The sequence below is a fragment of the Pleurodeles waltl genome, chromosome 8 (assembly GCF_031143425.1).
Source record: "Pleurodeles waltl isolate 20211129_DDA chromosome 8, aPleWal1.hap1.20221129, whole genome shotgun sequence".
NCBI lineage: Eukaryota > Metazoa > Chordata > Amphibia > Caudata > Salamandridae > Pleurodeles > Pleurodeles waltl.
In genome coordinates, this window is record NC_090447.1 from 507,415,378 (window position 1) to 507,432,727 (window position 17,350).

Here is a 17,350-nt window from a genome sequence, read left to right on the forward strand (position 1 = left end):
TGGAGAGTGGATTCCCTGGGCCTGTCCTCCCCCTGTCGCACAGCAGCCCTCCCAGTTCCCCTGTGTTCCTGTGCCTCTGTCCCCTGAACCTTGTGCCCACTGCCACTGTACCCAGTTCCCTGCTGTTGTTGGGTTGGTGGATTAGCCTGGGTTCCCTGTAGTGGTGGACACACTGCTGCTTGACGTGTCCTGGGGACAGAGGTATGGGCCAGCTGGGTGGGTGCTGTGCTGGTGTTTCCAGAGGGGGGAGGCTCTGTTGTGTTTTGTGCCAGTGTGAGGGGAACCAACTGTCCCGAGGTCCCAGAAGGGCCGGGCTGGTCATCTAGATCCAGTTGGACAGAGCTGCTGTCATCACTGTGGGCCTCTTCTGTGGGTGAAGTGGACATGTGTGGACCCTCCTGTCCGGTGACATTGGGTAGGGGTCCTGCAGGGGTGTAAAGGCATGATTATTGCATCTGTGTGTGCCATGGTGTGCAATGGGTGGGTGACCCCCTACCCCAGTGCTTGCATTCTTGTGTAGGACCTTGTGTGATAATTGTTTAAGGGTGTGTGTGGGTATGTGCAGTGGCCATGCATTGGTACCCAGAGTGACTAAAAGGGACAGGTGGTGACCTCTTGTGTGAGCTACAGGGACAAAACAAGCTGCAGAGGCATCCCTTCTACTACCCAGCTGACCTGCGGCAAATGGATCTCCCTGAGCCCTGCTGCTGGCCTTTGGTAAACTGAGTCCTGATCCCAGAACTTTGATCCTTGTCTAGCATCAGAGCTCCTCCTGAAAGAAAGGGCAAAAATCTTGAAGTCTGAGCTCCTTGTGACCATGAACAATTATTGTTTCTATCTTTGCATTGTGCATGAATATATAATCACTGTATATGCAGATATATAATCCATGATCAAAGTAGTGTATTTTTATTGTTTGGTTTTATGAACATTATTATTCTATTGCCGTGAATATTTTTGGAGGTGTATTTGTGTTTCTGCATTGGACCTACATAACTCCTCTTTTCCAACCTTAAACAGTACTTTAATAAATTTATTACTCAGACTCGGAACTTTGCATTGTTGGAATTCCTTTCATTCGTGTTTCCTCTCAGTTTAAAGTGAAGCAGTACACTTTAATTTCACTGTGGTGATTTTCTTCAAATGTGCACTCAGGTTGTACACCATTGACCTTTCTATTTAAACCTTACAGAGTGCCTTGATAAATGTGTTTCTCGGACTGAGAGAATTGCATGCCAGAAATTCCTTTCAGTATTAGTGTATTTCTTCTTAGTATGCAGTAAAGCAAAACACATGGCAAACAGAACTCTTCACACCAGACTTGAGAAGGTAATTTTTCAGTTGAATTAAGCTGGCCCCTGTATCCATCCCACGCTCAATCACAGTTGGCCTCAACTGGTGGCTTTCCCCTAGTCTCGAATGACCAGATGACTGCGAGTTGTGCTGTGTGCTTTTAAGTGCTATTTTCACTACTGGAATATCTCTGGTTCTACTGATTGGATTTTGTCACCTGGTACAATTTTATTTAATTAAAATATGCTCAATTTTTCTACATTGATTTAGGATTTTTCTTGTGTTGTGTTTTCACTTTATTATTGTTTGTGTACTGCATAAATACGTAACACATTGCCTTTAGGTCAAGTCTCAATCAATCAATCAATCAATCAGAAATTTGTAGAGCACACTACTTACCCGTAAGGGTCTCAAGGCCTTGTGGGGGTTGCTCCTCTATGCTTCAGTCGACGAGCCAGGTCTTAAGGTCCTTCCTGAATTGAGGTAATGATGGTGACTGCCTCTGGTGAAGAGGGAAGGTGTTCCAGCATTTTGTTGCCAGGTAGGCAAAGGATCTTCCTCCTGCCAAGATCTTCCGTATGCGGAAAAGCATGACTGCTTCTGTGCAAAGCTACCAGAGGGCTAGGCACAGGTTAAATTAGTGACTTCTGTGGTTAACGCTAACAAGGACTGTGGTTGCCTGAGTGAGGCTTCCACCCTCCTCAAACAATAACCCAATTTCTTACATCTTTGTATTAGAAAGTACACCATACAGTTTTGAGAATGAACGTAGCAGCTATTACCTTGCACTCTAACTTTTGCCCAGTTTATTTACAATACATAAATTGGACCAATGCTCAGAACATCTTATTTTATTCAATTTCATTTTTCTTCACTGTGACTTTGCCTACATGCAAGCTTTTCTGTCTACTAGTACAAGGATCTTTATGATCAAGCATGTTTTTTATTATATACCTGTCCTGATGATGACCCGTAGATTTATTCAACTGTGTTGAAATGTCAATATTTTGAGTTGCACGTAGCTTAACAGGTGTTTTGGACCAATTTAAATGTATTTTCTGAGTTGTCATGGCCGCTATCCAAAGGTCTCTTGGTCATTGTTTTTCCAGCTGAAACTCAATGATGCGTTGCAAATTGAATGTATACATGTTTTTATGTTGATTTTGCACTCTTTTCTGAGCATAGGTCTGCTTTTTACTGTATATACTTGTCCTTTACCTGTTCCTAACACAAAGATTATTATTATTTTCAATTCTGAGGGGCAGATTTAAGAAAAGTGGCGCTACACCGAGTGCAGCGCCACTTCCCTTCACCCCTTAGCACCCCCTACCGCCACCATGTGTGCACCATACTTAAAATATGGCACACCATAGTGCAGGGTAGGGGGCAATATCATCATTTCTCATGACGCTATTGATGTACTCTGCAGGAGTAGCACCAAAATATTGGCGCTACTCCTGCAGAGTACAGAGGGCCCCATTTTAAAGAATGGAAGCCCCCTTTTAATGCCTGCTCTTGAGCAGGCGTTAAAAGTGCTGTAGAAAGAGGCACAAGGAAGTCTCATAGATTTCCTTACACCATTTTTCCGGCTCCCCTAACGGGGGAACCCCCACTTTGCATATATTATGCCTGGTGGAGGCATAATGTAGCGCAAAGGTTTACAGAGTGGTGCAATGCATGTAAATATGGTGTAGGATTTTGTCCTCGTTGTGCCACATTAACATAAAAAATAATGACAATAATGTGGCACAAGGTGGCGCTAGGGCATTATTAAAATGCCCCTTAGTATCTCTAAAGTCTGTCCTCTTACACTCCTATATAGAAATGCCTGTCCCTGTTGCACATCTGGAGTGGAAAGCAAGATGAAGATTACTGAGCCATACATAACACGTGAGTGTGTTACATTTTATTTGATCGTACAAAACGAAACAACACATCAATTGTGTAAGCCTTCATATAACAATGTAATTTTATAATCCTTTCATGAAGTATTAAATTATTAAACAAATGAAGGATTACCTCATTATACAAATGCTTGCATAATTCTTTTTTGTATGTTGTGATGTTTTATATCGGACGTTTTTATACAATGTTACAATGTCACTTGTTATGACACAGTAATCTAAGGGGCAGACTAAAGAGCCCCTAGCACCACCGGAGTGTCACTTTTCATGACGCTCCGGTGGCGCTAACCACTGCTCCATATTTACAAGTAGGTGTAACACCACTTTTTGTAGCAATATGCTACCTTGTAAATATGGGCCCCTCTAATGCAGTTTTGTGCACCAAAAGGGCATGCAATGGGTGTCGCAGTGGGTTTTCCACCTCAACACCCATTGCATTTGATGCTGCCCTAGATTTACGGGGAATCGTAAATCTGTTGCAGCACCAAAAACTAATGCCACCCCTGCGGTGGCGTTAGCAAGGCAAAATGATGAGGAATGCCCCCCCCCATAGTTTTTTGCCTTTTTCTATATCTACTGCATTCTGTGGCACACATAAAAAGAGCAAAATGTCATGGATGATTGTCCCTTCTTGCACATAAACAATAATTCCAAAATTACTCTTTGGTACTTCTATGTGTGCTGCATTTTGCAGCACACTTAGAAGTGCCAATCGTCACTATAGATAAGGATGAGGAAGGCACCTTTCCTATCAAAAACCAGCAGACTAATGGCAGGTGGAAGGTATGCTGGAGTGTGGTTGAGGAGAATATCCTGGTATCTTAGAGAATGCCCTGGTATCTTAAAGTATACCCTCTAGGTACCAGGGCTTGAATAATGACCATAAGAAAGATAAGAAAGGTTTTTATAGCCAGGGAAACTTTTTTTTTTTTTTTTAATTCAGCAGGTGGTATTAACACTGCATAAATTCATCCAACCTTACAACAGAGCTTTAGAGGACAATGTCCATGAATAAATACTCAGACCTACTCCCTTGTCTGCCCCCTCCCCACCTGATCTACCGACAAATATTCATTTTTACCCATATCCCTTGATATCTTTCCATTGCTCCTATCTACTGGGCATACAGCTTTTCTTTAACCCTAGTAGACTCCATTTTCGCTTCCCATAGTGCGTAGGTCGCAGATAGTGGAGATTTCCACGCCTAAAGAATAAGTGATAAAGCTATTACAGTACCCACAAATATCATTTGCCTGGAAGAAGTGGGAAGATTTGTGATTTGCGTAATGCCCCAAAGTGCCACCACTGGGCTAGGGCAATTTCATAGGCAATCCAAGAGCTCAACCTCTGGAAGATCTGCTCCCAGTAATTTGCCAGAAATGGACATGAGAAGTACATATGTAGCCAGTCCCCCTTAAATGTTTGACAACGTGGACATTGACCTGATGCCTCTGGGTGCATTTCTCTTAGCCTAGCGGGAGTATAATAAAGCAACCATTTAGAGAAAAAAGCTATCCTCTTAAAGTTTGCCCCTCTTAGTGCTTTATATGACATCTCGTTATGCTTTCTCCAGTGTTGTACCACTATCTTGCATCCTGTCATATTTGCTATTCGGATCAAATGTTCTGAAGTTGCCGTAGTTGACCCTGCATCCTGAAGTAGTTAATACCATTTGCTGATACCTTTTTGATTATTGTAGAAAGCCTGAGCAATAGCTTCATTAACGCTATTCAGTGGTTGTCTCGTTGCGTATAGGGCATGCTGCATTTGGCAATATGAGAATTTTAAGTGTTCTGGAATATCGCTTGCGCACATTACACACTGCGCCCAAGTTTTGAAGTAATCTGCTAGGTAAAAGTCCGCTAAAGTTTTAAAGCCAAACCCTTCCCATTGCTGGAGGTTTCTCTGGCTTATTTCTACTCCTAACATCCAAACGTCCCTTACTCGCAGTGTCAAATAAGTCTTATCAATTTGATACTTAGCCCGTATCTGTAATATGACGAACTGAATCATACTTGGTATTTTATATCTAGCCCTTTTTGGTAGGCGAGGGAATTTTAGGAAGTGTGTAAGATGAATATTGGTTTCTGTCATCATCTGATTAAGATAGAAATTGAGTTTTGTTTTTTGTGCTGCTCTTGACGCCCAATCCAATAGAGCTGCTTCATAATAAGTTGTAATGTTGGGAAGAGCTAGTCCCCCATCTTCCACTGCCAAGGTTAACTTAGCCAGCCGAAGACGAGGTTTCTTACAATTCCATATGAATTGTCCGATTAATGCGTCTAACTTCTCGAAAAACGTTTTAGGTGATCTCAGGATTACACTTGAAAACACAAAACGTAATAGAGACAGGATCATCATTTTAACCTCTGCTATCCTTCCTATAATGGTCATCATAGTTTCCTGCCACCTAAAATGTAGTCCTTGAATCTTTTTGAGAGCATTCATATGATTCAACTGGAACAGATCAGCCGGGCTCCCGGACACGTAGATACCTAAATATCTAATAGGGTGAGACAAAGGAGCTACAACCCGGATATCTTTCGGCAGGATCGATGTCGCAACATCATACAACAAGGCCTCTGATTTAGATTGGCTGATTTTATACCCCGCTAGCTCTGAATAAGGCCTTGATTTTTGCGAACGTTCTATTGATATTGTACTGATCTGCTTGAAGATACAAGATCATATCATCGGCAAATAGCTTTACTTTGGGGGCCAAAGGCAGAGGCGCCTGGATGTATGAGTCTTGTCGAATCGCAGCAGCCAGAGGCTCTATAAAGAGTGGAAACAACACTGAGCGAGAGGGGGCAGCCCTGTCACGTACCACGTGAAATTTGCACTGACCCTGCTATTTGAGTATTGACTGGAATTTTGGCTTGGGCCCGATATAAAGTGTCCGTATTGTCTGAATATATTTCGCTGGAAAGCCAAACCTTGCGAGCACCAAGAATAACACTTGCCATTGAACTGAATCGAATGCCTTTTCGGCATCAAGCATTATGATTGCCGCTGGATGGGAACTATGTGATAAATAATCTATTGCCTGTGCTAAAAAATTAGTATTAGTGGACAATAGCTTACTCAGTATGAATCCACACTGGTCCTCATGTACCAATGCTTGTGCCACCTGAGCTGTGCGAACTGCCAAAATGTTGGTAAATAATTTATAGTCCTGGTCTAATAGGCTGATTGGACGATATGAACCAGGATATTCTAGCGGCTTATCTTTTTTGATAAAGCTAATCACTATTGCTCCCAAAAATTCAGAAGAAATGTCCTCTCCTCCTAGTATTGCATTAAATAAGTCTAGTAATATTTTGACAATTTGTTCTTCTAGAATTTTATAAATTTCTGCCAGGAGGCCGTCTTCGCCTGGAGCTTTACCATTGGGAGCGCCCCTTATTATTTTAATAACTTCTTGAATTGTAATTGGTGATATTAATATACTCTGAGTTGTTTGGTCTAATCTTGGTAAAGTTACTGTATCCAAGTATTGTGTTATTTGTGAGTTATCTACTTGCGTCTTTTCTATATATAATTTGCGATAATGTGAAAGGAACACTCTTTTCGATCTCTTTAGGGTGTGTGACCATTCTGGCCTGCTGTTCATCAAAAATGGCTTTTATCATGTTATTACTAGATTGCTTCTTTATTGACCAGGCAAGGAATCAACCTGCCTGCTCGCTTTATTCATATTGTTGGGAAACCTGTGATCTAGGAAAATTATGGTTTCTGGAGAACCAGAAAAAGAGACAAGCTTACTTGAGAAACGCACATCCTCTGAGACCAATACATCCAGTTTGTCCAGATCTTGTTTTTTGTTGAAAGAAAAAGAGCTTCAGCAGACATTGTGGTGAAGATATCTGACTTCCTGGAGTCCTGTCTGGCTACAGCTCATCTCACTGGAGGGTTCTGAATTTAAACCTCTAAGTCTAAAGGTGCAAAGTAGAATCTGACAGAGTAAAAAAGGTAGGAAAGTGATTAGTGTGCTAACGTTATGGTGTGGCCACATTTTCCAGGTTTGTCCTGCATCAAGCTTTTGTCACCAAAACTTACGGGCTGGTACATGATATGTAGTTTCTGTACCTTAACTATTGTGCCTTGGTGTCCACATTTTAGGGTCTATTTTAACCTCTGTATTCTAGGGTAGGCCTAATCCTTCTCAATGATCAATTTTTATCCTGTAAAATTGTTTCCTCCGAAAGGTTGTGGATAATGTTAACGTGTTCCAATCTAGTTAATTTATTCACTCTGGGACTCGTTTTAGGCCAATTAATCTTTTGACCCTGATTGAAGACACCTTAGGACGAGATAACTAATCAACATGTCAATCAACAAGTCAATAATGTAATCAATTAGACTAAAAAACCACCATGACTTTTTAGTCATGAATAACCACACCAGTTTAGTACGATTTTATGATGTTTATTCCGTATTGATTACAATTCTGCTAGCAAGTTTATTAGTCTCAAAACCATGAAACACATCAGCATAGTCATAATATGGCAAATCGAATAAGATTTCATCAAAACAAAGATCACAAACATTAGAAAATAACACGACGTCAACTTAGGTTATCCTTTAGCAGAGTATCATCAGTGTGTTATTCAGCAAAGCATTGATCCACTCATTTGTCTATTTGCGTCCGATTAGTGAACCCCTCAACTAACCTTGAATTGGCATTGGCATGTTGGGCTTCATGCAAAACAATTTTGTAACACAAATTTGGAAAACATCTACCTATGGTCTCTGTCAAAAGAAGCAGTTGGTACCTAGAAAGGAAAGGCAAACAATCAATTACAATTTCATCATCAATAGTTACCCTCCGTAATGGGTCAGCATACAGAGTCAGTCTTCGTCCTCAGGACATCAGTTGATTCGCCATCAGCCAGTGAATTCAGCAAGACGAGGTAAGTAAGGACACTTCCCTCATAAGGAGGAGAAGTAAAGGAAGGGCAAAATAAGGCAAGGATGGTTTGAAGAACCAAACAGCAAAGTCTCTATGCAGAGTGACAAAGTGTCTGGGTCATAGCAAATGTTCGCATCGGCATCTCTCTCTTGGCTTCTTGTGTCAAAGGTTTTTTATCCCCTTTCTGTTTTACAGTCCCCTAATTCCTAATTGGTTAGGGTTGGCACCCTAGTATCTCCATCCAATGGGTTTCACTGGTAATATCAGAATTTGTCACCCCATAACAGTTCTCGCGTAGTTTATTGGTTCTTATGATTGACGTCTCCAGCGGGTAGAATGTGCGGTAGGATTTTATACTCTCGTGGTCCTCTCGCATCTTCAGTCTGTGGGTCTATTGTCTGTACCGGTTTAGGCGACCTTGTACCTGTTTCTAGTCTACATTGTTGCATTCAGCAAAAATGTTTCCTTGAGCAAGTCGAATTTCGTGAGAACGAATCTACTACAGTTACACTCATCTTTTAGCTTTGGAAAAGTACGAGTACATGTCCTTCAGCAAGTCAGCACACTGCACATTAGAAAAACACATTTAATATGAAACCGGGCAGCTAGGCCTCGGCTCAGGCTAACTAAGGCATAATGATTTATTAGCAAAACCTTGCCATATAATTCTTAATATTAGTGTAAAACCATACATTAAATGTATTATTATTTCATTATTAGTCAGCTTCATTAATCATTGTATACATTGGTGGCCACTCCTCGTGGGCACATTTCAAGCGCGTGTTTAGCAATAACATATTAATAAATTTTTTATGCTGCATTATTATGCATTAGTTCATAAAAATTTCATGTTAATTTTGAGTATAAGAGCTACGCTCCCTCAGTCCCTCCTCTGTTGACACTTGTCATCACCCAAAACCTTTCCCTTCCCAACCTTTCACTTTTTTAGTTCATACAATTCATATTATTCACCCCTTCTTGATCTTTCCCAAATTTCTTTGAAAATGTTCTCCTTTTTCTTTTCTTCTTTCCTTTTATTACTTTTTGCCAATTTTCTTTTAATTCTTTTACTAATTTTGCACAACAACCAGATTCCCAATAAACAAGCTAAAACAACCAATATACCCCCTATTATTTTTGCAAGTATCCCATTCCAAATACTACTAAACCAACTCCCCATTTTAGCAATTCCCTTTACAACTTTTTCCCACACTCCAGGTTCTTTCAACTCCTTCAAATCTGTACTGTCTCTTGTTAGGTTAGTAAGCATACCCCTAATCTTTTTACTGTTATCTGGAATGAATGCACAACAATGGCGCTCATTAAGCATCTTACAGACTCCGCCACTCTTCGCTAAAAGAATGTCTAAAGCAAGCCAGTTTTGAAGAGTCATAGCCCTCTCCGCAGCAAGTTCAGTATCCATCAGGAGTATAGCCCCTGTGAAGTTTGTCAGCATGTTATCTACAATAGTAGGACACTTTCTAATCTTTATGGAGTTTAAGATAACCCCCACTGAAGGAATTATGGCTCCAAATATATCACCTACGACAGCAACCACTGCCTCTCTCTTTTGTCTAGTATGATGTAATTCAGACATTATAGGAAGTTGCTTTAAGTCATCAATTTGGTAGATCTTTGGGAAAACTATTCCCAAATAACATGTCCCATACCATCCCTTTGGAAGACGGTAATAAGCATTAAGTCCACATATGTAATAGATCCCAGGGATCGCTGGATCCTGTCTATTTAACATGAACGGCTTATTCTCTTCCCAGGTCTAAGTGGATCTGTCATATCTGCCGCGATATGGGGATAAGAGATTGTGCCTCTGCTTTGAGGATTTTAAAAAGTCATCATTCCACGGTTTTAATACTTGCTGTCAGTAAATATTTATTAGTAGCATGGCGAATACGAAATTCCATTGCAAAGACTGTGTCTTAATTAGAGCCTTACTTTTATTCTTTATTCTCTTACTCTTACAAGGATTATAGGAAAGGGGCTGAAATCGTATTATGTGTATTATGTGTCCTGAGAATTCTTTTAATTATAGTATGCTCAGTAACCTATGTTCCACAATTTCTATTTATGTTTTATAATATTTCTATTATTACTGGTTTTATCCTTATTTATTATTATTGTATTTTCGCTTTGATGATTGACTGATCGAATAAAGCATGTGTCAAACAAAAACAAACAACGTCCATTTACTCTGAAACAAAAACACATGCCTGCACTCACTCGTTCCCACAAATAAAGTGTCATGCTCAGATTTTGGCCTATATACACAAAGCTTTCCTACGTGTAATGCATCTATAGCTAATTTGCCCTGTGTCTTTATTGCACTATAAGCATAATCATTTGCAAACGTTCATTTTTCTATTCCCTTTTCCAGCCTTTCTTTTAATGCTTTTCTTCTATCATCAGTGTGATCTGAGAAGCTCTTCTTTACAGGCGTTAGTAAGCAGGTTAGATTATTGTGGTGCGCGTAAGCCATTCCAAATGTCAGTGTCGGCTCAAAGAAACCCCTAACTATTTTTATGCTGTGTTCCTTAGCTAATTTATTTAGAAACTCTATTACAGGCACAAAGGAAAAAACTACGTCTAGGTTAGAATAGAAGTATTGGACATGTTCTTGATCATAGAATCTTGTTAATAGCAAACTACAGCTGATTCCGTATGTAAGCGGCAGACTATGGTAAGTAACCGCTTCTTGTACTGACAAAAGGAATCTTTGTGCACACATAGCAATTTTTTGCATCCATTGTGTCAACATACTCATTCAGCAAGCGATAGAAGACATTAGTAGATAGTTCCCTTTTCAAATTAGTTCCCCCATGCAAGTACTTTGTATCCTGCTCAAACCTCTCCCATGGTGTTAGTGTAGCGGTTTCAGGAGTTGGAGCATTGTTAGTCACATTCTTATCAACCAATGGCATCCCCACAATCACACCTATAATTATTATTGCACATACAATACCTAAAATAACACTCAACCAACCAAGCATCCTACCCTTATCATTATTTCTAAGGTTACTCATGATCTGTAAAGAATCAGAGAGCAGAATAAGATAAAGCAAACAATCAACTTTGAGGTAGATTTAAACTTTTTTTTTTTTTCTTCGTGCAAAGTCTCTCTCTCTTAGCAAGTATTTACAGCGTTTCACTCACTCCCAGGACCCTTTGTCAAATCAGGTTAGCAGCTTGTCACATTCGGTTTTTCAAAGTCAATTCAGGTTAACAGTGTCACATCCGGTAATTTATCAGTCTCTTTTCTCAGGCTCTTTTCCCTGTTTATTTAGTTTCAACTTTACCACAGTCTCTTTCTATGGTTGAATTCAGGTACCGTAGTATTGGCCTGGAATTTCTCGATCAAAACAGAAGGCCAAGAATTTTTGTTACTAAACGGAGAGGGACTGGGAGGATTATTGGTCCAGTATACGTACTCCCTACACATAGACCTATATAACAAAAGTATACTGTTCCAAAAGTGTCTGCCTACGTGAATTTTCACGAGCGGATGATGTCATTAGGAGTACCCTCAAGCATCAATTCCGACGCTAGGCATCATCATCGGGCTAACTCCTCGCCGGACCGGCACTGCAATGTCCGACGGGCCACCACTCAAAAGGTGGTGGCTCTTTGACCGAAGATGGTATTACTGATCAAGTGGAATCAGTAGAGTGTGATAACGTGAGGCGGAAAAAGGAGAGTAAGAGGTGTATTAAAATTGGCTCTGAACACCAAATGTCTTTAATACTATATATAGGAGTCAGGCCAAGATTAAAAATGAATCAAGGAGTCCAAAGGGGAATAATGTACCCTATACTCCTAACATAAAGTGAGGAAAGAAGGAGAAATACTCAATCCTAGCACTGAGAGGTCGACATGTTTCACGCCTGAGCGGTCCAAAAAGGATCCAGCGGCGTTTCTTCAGGACCTTTGAAAAATAACTTCTCCTAGAAAACAGATAACAATAAGTGCTGGAGGGTCACTTACAGTATATGGACTGAATAGTCACAGTCAGTCATCTATTAGGTCGCCCATCCCATTTCGAGATAAGGCATCATGAGGACGCTCAAACCTCCGACCAAAGAAGGAACCATTCTGTGCGTTCTCTTGTCCGTTATGCACCTACCCTGGGGCGCGTCCTCGAGAGTCTCTTTCTATGGTTGAATTCAGGTACCGTAGTATTGGCCTGGAATTTCTCGATCAAAACAGAAGGCCAAGAATTTTTTTTGCCATTCAGCTGATGTTGCATACGCCCATTCAGGACCTGCGTACCTCCTGTTTGCAACTCTCTTCCTTTTCAGTTTGCGATCACCCTGCAACTCTCCTTCACTGAGATCTTCTTTCCTGGTTGTGTCGACTTCTTCCTCTATTGTTTCGTTAGGGATCACTTTCTCCCTTGTAGCTTGTGGCTCCGGCCAGTTATCTCCTTTAAGTGTTTTCTTTCCACTTGGCCTTTCAGGATGTTGAACAGTGCCCTCCTCTTGTGCTATGGTGTTTTCTCTTGATGGACCTGCAAGCGGCTCAGGAGGAGTTGGGACACTTTGACCTCCTTCTGCCTCACCTTCTTTGCCCTCAGGGTCTGTCAAAGGCTCAACTTCAAACCCGTATCCGTCTGCTTCTTGGAGAACCTCTCTTTGCGTCGGTTCCCCTGATGTCTCAGCTGAGATAGGCTCACTGTCACCTCTCTGGATCTCGTTTACTGTTTGAGTGACTAAGCCTTCCTCAACGGGCTCTCCTTCAGTCTCAGTTCCCCTTTGACTACTCTCCGGCCCTGAGACTTCCTTCTCTGCAGCTGTTGTTTTGCCCAATTCAAGTTCCTCATCAGTTGGACACGTCACCTTCTTTGTGTGACTGGCATGGATCCAGTTTGGAAGCCCTGCACATTTCACAGCAGTAGTAGTTGTCAATATTACTTGATATGGCCCTTTCCAACGTGGCTCCAAACATGACTTCCTCACGTGTTTCTTGACAACAACCCAGTCACCAGCTTTCAGGGTGTGACTTGGATCACTTATCGGTGGCAATGTGGTAGCTTTCCACCTGGTGAGAGAAAGAGCGCACCACGTCAGCCAGACCCTTGCAGTAGTCCAACACCATATCATCTGTGATATTTACAAGAACATTTGCAGGCACTGCAGGCAATCTCATTGCTCGGCCCATAAGAATTTCATGAGGAGACAGTCCTGTTTTCTTGTCAGGTGTGTTTCCCATTGACATCAGCACTAAGGGCAATGCATCTGGCCATTTCAAATTGGTAGCTGCGCACATTTTTGCCATTCTCAACTTCAAGGTACCATTCATCTGCTCCACTAGTCCTGTTGCTTCTGGGGGATAGCTACAGTGCAACTTCTGTTCAATGTTCAATGCAGCACACAGGAGCTTAATTAGCTCATTGTTGAAGTGCCTTCCCCTATCTGATTCTAAAGAGATCGGAAACCCGAAACGTGGTATTAACTCCCTAAGCAGCAGCTTTGCTACTGTGAGACTGTCATTTCTACGTGTAGGGTAAGCTTCAATCCAGTGACTGAAAATGCACACAATCACCAACACGTACCTCAGACCTCCACACACAGGCATCTCAATTACATCCATCTGCATTCTCCTAAATGGACCTCCTGCTCTCCCAATGTGGCTCAAATTCACCACGGTCCCTTTCCCCGCATTTATCTGCTGACAGATGATGCACCTGTGACAGATGACTTCTGCAGCTTGTCTGAATTTTGGATTGAACCAGTCGACTTTGAATAACCTGATCATTGCGTCTCTCCCAACATGTGCTTGACTATGGTAGAACCTCGCAAACTGTGACAAAAGACTGTTTGGCAAAACCATTTTCCCCTCCTCTGAAACCCATGAATCATCAGATCTTTGTACGCATTGCATTTTCAGCCAAGAGCTTTTCTCTTCTTTGTTGGCACGTCCCTGCAATGATTTTAACTCATCTAGTGTGTCAACTACCCTTAATGCATACCCTGCACATGTTTCATTTTCAGTTTCAGGTAACAATTCCCATTGATCTTGAAACGATATAAGTTTAATGCACAAAATCTTGCGACTTGATCTGCATATCCATTTCCCATTGACACAAAGTCTTGTGATTTAACATGAGCACTGCATTTCACCATGGCAATTTCAAGAGGTAACTGAATCGCGTTCAACAATCCTTAATTCTCTCACCATTTTTCACTGGAGAACCAGAAGAGCTCAGGAAACCTCTCTGTGACCACAATTGGCCAAAATCATGTACTATTCCAAATCTGTATCTGCTGTCAGTATAGATAGTAACTTTTAGGTTTTCAGCTGCGTGGCATGCCCTGGTAAGAGCAATTAATTCAGCTACTTGAGCAGAGTATACTCTTTCGAGCCAGGATGCTTCTAGGATACCAGTGATTACACATACAGCATATCCCGCTCTCAGTACTCCTACTGAGTCTCTCAGGCATGAACCATCAACAAAGATAATGTAATCATTTTCTTCCAACTGGGTATGTTTAATGTCAGGTCTCGGTTTGGTGCACAGATCTATTACCTCAAGACAATCATGTTCTACCTCCTCAGCATCATCAATGTTTGCATTTTCAATAGGAAGCAAAGTTGCCGGGTTCAACACAATACACCTTTTCAGTGACACATTTGGTGACCCCAGTATAATTGTTTCATACTTAGTTAGTCTCGCATTTGTCATATGCTGAGTCTTTGTTCGGGTCAACAGGATTTCAACTGAATGTGGGACCATTACTGTTAAAGAATGTCCCATCACTATACCTTCACACTGAGTGAGGCTTTGACCCACTACTGCAACTGCACGCAAACAACCAGATAAGGCTGCTGCGTCTGGGTCCAAAGTAGCTGAAATATATGCTATTGGGCGGTTTGCACCTCCATGGACCTGTGTCAGGACAGACAAAGAAAAGGCATCACGTTCATGACAAAACAGTACAAAAGGCTTTGTGTAATCAGGCACACCTGAACCTGGTGCCCTGCACATGCTTTCCCTCAATTCCATGAATGCCTGCATCTCTTTCTCGGACATGGTTATAGCACCCGGGCCATCCTGAATTTCCTTGACAGTCAATCTCACCAAAGGTTTAGAGATAATCGAGAAGTTGGGAATCCACTGACGACAGTAGCCCACCATTCCCAAAAACATCCTAACGTCTCTCTTGGTTGTCAGAGGATTCATCTGCAATATGGCTGTCACTCTTTCTTTGGATATTTTCCTTGACCCCTTTTCAATCAGGAAACCTAAGTACTTCACATCTTTCTGACAGTACTGCAACTTCATTGGGCACACCTTATGTCCGTTCTTTCCCAAGTGGTTCAGTAAGGCAATGGTATTGTACCTGCAGTCATCTTTTGTTCTGGACGCAATCAACAAATAATCAATGTAATGTACTAGGGTCGAACTGAAAGGCAATTCTAATGACTCCAGGTCCTTCTTCAATATCTGATTGAAGATGGAGGGCGATTCAGAAAACCCTTGAGGAATTCTACACCAACTGTAAATCTTGTCCAGGAATTTAAAACTGAAAAGAAATTGGCTGTCCTCATGAAGAGGCACTGAAAAGAATGCTTGAGACAGGTCCATGACTGTGAACCACTCTGCATCACACAGAACCTGAAATATAATCACTGCTGGATTTTGCACTATGGGGCAACATTTTACCACAAACTCGTTGATTTTCCTCAAGTCTTGAACAATTCAAACCTTCCCACAAGGCTTTTTCAGACCCATTATTGGTGAATTACAGGGGCTGCTCATCACTTCTTTTAGAACCCCTTGTTTTACAAACTCTGCAATTATCTGCATCACCTGTATGAAAACATCTTATGCCATGTGGTACTGCGGCACCTGAGGAAACACTCCATTCTGCTTTACCTCTACTTTGACTGGTTCTACTTTTTTTATTAGTCCCACTTCTTTTCCTGTCAAGTCCCACATCTTTTCGGTCACTGTTCCCTGTAATTCAGCTGGCAAATCAGTCACTGTGAACATCGGGAATAAGGTTATCAAAGGGTACTCCTCATTTGCGCTCTCCGTCTCTGACTCTGAGATCTGACCATCGTCCCTTTCATCATCACTGTTTGTCTGCACCTCAATCCCTTCATTGGAACAGGCAATTGAACACCTCGTCTTACACAGTAAGTCTCTTCCCAGTAGGGATACAGGACTCGAGTCACAGACTACAAATCTATGTAATCCCTGGAAAGTACCAATCTCAACTTGGACCGGATCTGTAATCGGATTTGTCAGGAACTGATTTGCTACTCCTACCACCCTTATGGTACGCCCCATAAGTGGCAACTTTGGAACCTCTGCACTTCTGTCTGTAGAACATGTGGCTCCTGTAACAACTAGGAACTAAACCTTATGACCCATCACCTTTCCTTCTACATAAGGACCCCTCTGATCTACTTCTAGGGACGCTGCCAGTCTACACTCCTCACTGTCTGAACAATCATCCGACCATTCATCGTTAATTCCATCCTCACCACGCAATGGGAACTGCTGTACTGTATTATTTTGACTCATCGTTTGACCTGTGACCTGTTGAGGAAGCATCACCATCACCTTTTCTTTCAGCTTTCTCTGCTTCAATTCAATTTCATCTCTACAGTATTTCGCATACTGTAACACCTCATCAATCGGCTTTTCTTGCCAACATATCAAATGATTTTTAATCATCTGGCTAATCTCTGGTCTCAGCCCTTCAACAAACCTGAACACAAGGTGATTCATGTCTTTCGGCTCTATCACCTCAGTGCCACTGTAATGTTTGAATGCCTTCAGCAACCTCTCATAGTAAGCATGTATCAACTCTCTGCCCTCCTGTGACGTTCGATCAATTTTCTGCCAATCAGTCACTTTCGGCGACACTTTCTGCTTCAAAAACTCAGTCACTTTATGATAATACCTCATCACTTCAGAAGACGTTCCTCCAGTAACCTTGTCCCTTGCCGGTTCCTCTGTCGGCCAATCCACACCTCTTTTGCACTCAAGCCATAAGTCAGCTGGAACTATGATCTCAAACAGGGTATTCAAGTCCTCCCAAAGATATTTAGCAAGTTTCACAAACCTGTCTGTCTGCTGGTACCACTCTATCGGCTTCTCCCTCAACCTGGGATAATCATTTGTGAATGACAGAATGTCACTCCTGGACCATGGTACATGGACTAAAACTCCTCCAGCTGTTTCTCTCATTGGTAACATCTTTATTGTCCCCGTATCTGG